The sequence below is a fragment of the Seriola aureovittata genome, chromosome 13, assembly GCF_021018895.1.
Source record: "Seriola aureovittata isolate HTS-2021-v1 ecotype China chromosome 13, ASM2101889v1, whole genome shotgun sequence".
Classification (NCBI taxonomy): Eukaryota; Metazoa; Chordata; class Actinopteri; order Carangiformes; family Carangidae; genus Seriola; species Seriola aureovittata.
Window position 1 is genome coordinate 12,065,417 of NC_079376.1, and position 6,258 is coordinate 12,071,674.

Sequence of the window (6,258 nt, forward strand, 5' to 3'; positions counted from 1 at the left end):
AACCCACACCCTCATACAGTATTTCAGAAGAAACTGCAGGTTATGGAGGGGCATATAAATAGTTGCGCGACCCCAGCTTTCAGCTCAACTTTCTTAAATTGTCAGTATGCCACGCCATATAGGATGGAGATGTATATAACTCTACAAACATGGTCATTACTGAGGTGTCAGTGTGAACATCTTGCCTTTTCATTAATGTGATAATTAAAGCTCGAGCCACTAAACTCCCACATTCAAGCAATATTCATAAAGCAGTATCCATTAAAATGACACACCTTAAGATGCGTTACATAGATGTCTTGTAAAGTTTGCAGGCCTCCATATGATTACAGATTTAAATATTTTTGATCAGTGGCCGTCAGTAACTTTCAGATATGCTCTCCTTTAACATTCTGTTTCATCGCAGACTGGTAAATTGACAGAGGAGATGTGTAAGATATGTGAGGGGCTGAGTGCAGAACATGTGCAGGGACTCAAACTTATTCACCATATGGAGAGATCAGTGGGAGACATGAATGCAATAAAAGCAGAAATGTCAGAAAAACAGGTTGTGTGTGGGAGGAGTGCATGTCAGTTCAATAGTTAGTATGTTGGACATTTTCTCAATCACTGCTAAACGCGACTGCAGAAAATGTTTACAAATAGGTTGATCATTTCGACTGCTACTATAAAAACTACTTTTGCTTTTTGAGCTTTCAGTCAAATACATGCAGAAAGCATCCTCAGCAGAAGTAGAGTATGGGGATAAATTATTTTCCTTACAAAAATTTAACAGCCTTTCCATTTAACACATCACACTAGGGATCCAACAACCAATACCAATTCTGATAATTCAACTCTATTCACATGACCCTACTCTTTTTCCCAAACTTAAAATTTGGATTTAATTGGAAACAAGTTCATGTAAGGTAACATGAGGCCAAGGATTGCTACAGCACGACAAACCCCGCTGTCTGCTGTGACTGAATGACTGTGGCTGATAGTGGAAACATTTAATTTCATAATACATTAATTAAGAAACTGCATTAAACATGAATCTGTCAAACCCTATCTCAAACTATTAGCTACATTTACTGTTGTTAATATTGATTTTGTTGTTGACAATCAATCAAAGCACTATATTCTCATTGTGTCTTGAGTCCTAACATGTCTGAATGGAATATAGTCTGCAAATAATTTGCAAAATACATTTTATCTTTTCAGTCTTTTTTCCAGTCCAATTCGATGGTAAAAAAAAAATCAAAGCATAAAGGAAAAAGGTTGCAAGAGTTTTCAAAGAGATTGTGCCCCCCAACAAAATATATCTTTTATGTTGTGCCATTTTCTTACCCCTGGCTGAATCTCAAGCACTTTAAATGAATTGCCTGAATGGTTGAAGACTGTTAGGGGCCCTAAACAAGATGCACTGACCACAATATCGAAGTATTGAAGGGATTTAATATAGAACATCTGCCAACAGATTTTGTTATGACACTTTAACAGTATTAATCTGAACTGTGTTTCCTAACGTGTTAATTCTGTAAAATTGTTTAACTATAACTGTATTATAGAACACAGTAAAAAATCTAATCATATAATTTACTCTGTGACAAACTGTATTGTAAGAGCCTCTTACGCTGTCAGGCGTAGTTCTTTGGTTTCATGATCACAGGAATGTGTCCATACAAGGACATATACAGTAAATGCCACTGTTACAGCATATGATGATTCATATCCCATTCAGCCATGGGTTACATATGTAGTATGTTAAAGGACAAACATCATTGTAAATAATGTAAATATTGTCCATGTTAAGCCATCTCAAATGTGCATTTCATAAGGTCTACCTCCATGTTTCTCCAAACAGTTCACTCTTCCAGGCTGTAAATCAAGCATAAATAAAGCAAAATGTTAAACCTTGCAGACAGTGCAGAGAGGTTCAGTTACCACTGATGTAAACATTATGATGGGCAAGACACGATCTTAACCACAATGAATGCACTATGAGGGTCTGTGTCTCCTGGGTTTTTGTACTTATAGTGTATAGAGTACTAAAAATTATGTAAACAACAATCCATCCCGTCTGCCAGAAGGTCTTGTTCAGTTTGAAAGGTCAGAGGTAGGCTGGGTTCAAGCTAACAGTGCCAACTTAGTTCAACAGTGTAAGGTGTTTTTGTGAAATTATCCATCAGTTGTTTTAAGAGGTGTTTATCAGAGAAAAGACTATTTGTCAGTCTGTCTTTACACAACCGATTCATCACTTAAAGGGTTGTATGTATATTCATTATCAATAAATTAATAAAGCAAACTTACAAATAGCTCCTTTAACTGCTACTAGCAAGATGAACAGTATTGTTGTAGATGCCAAGGTCTTCTTTTGATGACAGGTGAACTAACTAGCCTGAAGTTGATTAGCAGGATCACTCTTGACTGCTGTATTTTATGCGCTCTGAGTTAACCTCCACATCACCCCCAGCAGCGAGTTACTCTCCACATCACCCAAAGCAGCCACCCACTCTATTTTTCTATTTTTGTTGAGATTTAGTGTGTCACATTCTAGTGAGTTACTCGTGTGCACAAAATGACAGAAATCAAAAATTACATTCAAGCTACGGGTAAACACCATACAGAAATATCTAGAAATGTGTTTCTAATTTGTTCTAATTTGAATGCTGAATGTCCTGGTTGTTGCCACAGTGCATGAACCCATGGAGAAAACTGTAAAATATTAATTCATTGAGGATTTAGCTTTGCTAAGCCTTTTTTACTTCATGTTTCATCATGCAGTACATTTCATGCCAACAAAGCTGATAGTAAAAGAGATAGTTAAAAACACATCTCAGTGTCTTTTTATCTCGCCATGATTCTATTTTATACTGTATCTAAACTTAATTGTCTCTGGGCTTATACCTAAACATAAAACCATTTCCAAGCAAAACCCTACCTTCTGGTTTTGAGGTGGCACCCATAAACACACTGCTGGGCCTCCACAAACAGATGATTTGATGATTTGACATGAGTCTGGATTTGTTGGTTCTTTAAAGCAGATTCAGCATTCATCTGGACCTGTTGTCAGAGCAACAAGTCCTTAAACCCAAGCCTGCAAAAATGCAGCTCATTAACAGTTAGCTGGATCAGGACCAATATGTTTTGGGATGAACCCTATGTACATATATATATATAAAAATATATAAACTCATTAATAACTCTAAATTTTCATAACTAAGAGAACAAAATAAAAGTTTGTAAATAAAAGAAAATTTAATTAAAGGACTATTAAAAGATGAATGGAGCCATCTGACATTAAAATGGGAAAACTTAAACTTAATATGAACTGTAGAATTCACCTGTCCTAAAATTTCTCATGCAATTTAAACATGCTTTTTGAGAGATTCTCAGTAAGATTTAATTTTTATAGCAGTCTAATGATGAGTGGAAAACATAGAGCACAATGAAGAACAAAATAAGACTAGTAACAATGCAGAAACACAAGAAACAAGACTTATGCTAATGAATCTATTGCTCCTTTGCATGATGAGAGGGTTCCTGACACACCATGCACTTGCAATCAAATGATCAGCACTCAACCCATCATATGAATGCTGATCATAGTTTCAACAAGAGTGGACGTTGTTTCAAGTTTAACAAATCAATCCTCAAACTGTGTTAAAAAAAACAAATTAGCTATGAGAATAAACAGGATTACTTTAGAGTCACATTTGAAGAAAAGATCCCTGGTGTCTTTCATGAGCACAACATGAAGCTGAAAAATCTCCAGATGGTCTATTTCCTGAAAAAGCCTTTAATACACTACATGGTTTCCCCAAGGAAATTGTTTAGCCAATGTGATAAGCCACCCAGACCCTGATACATCTCATTTCGTCATCAGCCTATGCAGTCACACTCGTTCAATATGTGGCGTTTTTTTGTGTGAAATAGTGCATCTCCTAGATGGTTTCCTTAAAGATTAATGTTTTATTACATGAAAGCGTATTCATTTTAGCAAAAAGACCATCGTGTTTCACATAACTTCACATTTTTGAGCCAGTAATTTGGGAATACATCACCACTTAGATGGAAACTTTGTTGCTGTATAGCCTATAAACCATTGTACAGTTCGTGATCTAAGTTCAGTCTGTTTCCTCACATGGAACAGATTTATTGTGTGGAAATACAGTACATACAGAGTTGATATTTGGCAGCATTTGACCCTGACCAAAGCTCAGCAGAACAAACATTTGGGAGTGATGATTATAAGGTTAAAGTTGGCATTGGCATGAGTGCAGCCAAGTGTGGTAGCAGCTTAAACCACTGAGAAAGAGCTCAGTAGTTTAACAAGTTTAAAGCAAACTGACCATCAACTCACATTGTGAGTTGAAACATTTCGTTGATTCTCAGCAGATTATGAAAGTATGGATAAAAATATGTAAACATGACTACCTGTTCATAAGTCCTATATTCAGAAGACATGTTGAGTTTCCCATTATGCTAGTATTATGACAGCAGCCATATTTGCACATCGTCAAAGTTGTAATATTACCCTCCTCTACAGACCCAGGATTTTAGAGTAAACAGGAAATGGGGGGGGGGAATGTGCCCAAGAACAAATCAGGCCACAACAGTCAAAACACTGTTGAAATATCACCACTAATCAGCAGCATGAGAGCATCATAATGCGTGCCAATCAACAAACAACAGAAAACTAATCTCAGCCATGACAAGAAAATTAGTTAATTCACAGTTAACACCAAAGCAAATTTAAAAAGGCCTGTTGCCTCCTTGGTAATTGATGTTGACAGTTACGTTAAAGCATGTTAGCATTAGCAGCTAATACCAGAAACGTTATGAGCCTAACACTTAGCTTGCTGAAGTGAAGCAGTAGCAGGTCAGCGGTCGGTGTAGATAGTTCTTAAGATGTCCACAGCCGGTCCAGGACAGTTCAACTCCACTACAGAAGTGCTGGGTTCGCGAGCTGACGTGAGGAGCTTCCGATGAACGGAGTTACAGGATAACGACAGCAGGAGAATATTTTGCCGATAAAACCATGCCGAAGCGACGCGGTCTCTCAGGTGAGCTTCATGATAAGGTCCATTAGCAGTGCAGTAGTAACCTAGCAACAAAAAAGAGTGAACGGTGCAGCAGACATTTAAATATCCCGCCATATTGAAAAAATGTGTGTTGGCTATACACTCAGGTGACAATTTATTAGGCACAGCAAGCTAAAATGAACCCAGCCCTGCTCTAAATCCTCCCTTATGGATGTATTATATGACCACCATGTCCCTTCAAACGCTACAGTGTTCAGTTTTTATTAAAAGGGTTTTTGTTGTGTAGCCTACACCCCCATTCAAAAATATGGGGTGTTACCGGACAAAAGAAACAAAAAATAAAGTTGAATCAGCACCTCCTGAAAACAGTTGGAACAAAAACTGAACGTTATAATCAGTGGTGGAAGTAACTACATTTACTCAAATACTTAACCTAAGTACAATTTTGAGGTGTGTGTACTTTTAGATGATTGATTCCATTTCATACCACTTTAACTCAACTACATTTCAGAAGGAAGTATTGTACTTTTCACTGGACTACATGTATCTCATAATGTTATTTATTACTTTGCAGACTAGATGATAGAAAATATAACAAACAAAGTTTATGATTAATACATAACACAGCTGTATTATAAATTTTGTATGATTTTGTTGTATGAATCAGAGACCAATAGAATACTAATTACCTCAATGTGGACAGTGGAAGAAGCAAGCAAAGCTTTATGTATGTAGCCATTTCATTCAAGGTGGAAGCACTATAATGGTGCACAAAGTGTGAGTTACCACATAAGTTGCAACCACAAAAACTATGTGGATAGTTTAAAGACAAGATATTGGACATAAATAAACACAAATTAAAACACAAACACATAGATGATATGTATGAATTAAAAACTATTAATAAAATGAAAGAATTAGGAAAACAAGGCCAAGGGAGTAGCAATTTATTCATACCTATAAGGGAACATTCATAAGCCACAGCCATGTAAAAAATGATTAAACTTAGCTTCACCTTTACTAGCTGTAATATTAAAGTGGTGTACACATTAAGGCACCAATAATTATAACCCAATCATATGAAATACATTATTGTAATGAGAACTTTAACTTTTACTATTTTAAGTATAATTTGGTGCTAGGTAGCTATGTCTACCTTAAAAACTGTCAAGTGAGTGTATGTTGCAGTAAGTACAATGTGAGAGTACCGACTGTTGTTGTTGCCACGTCC

At 36.4% G+C, this 6,258-nt stretch overlaps 1 long non-coding RNA gene across 1 annotated transcript; it reads right to left on the reverse strand.

Annotated features, from left to right (window-relative positions):
• Positions 1-1,417: 1,417 nt before the first annotated feature.
• Positions 1,418-3,524, reverse strand: LOC130180558 (uncharacterized). Its single transcript, XR_008829420.1, has 2 exons — positions 2,924-3,524; positions 1,418-1,860 (listed from the first exon to the last, which is right to left on the reverse strand). It is a non-coding gene; the product is annotated as an uncharacterized LOC130180558 (long non-coding RNA).
• Between the last annotated feature and the right edge of the window lie 2,734 nt (positions 3,525-6,258).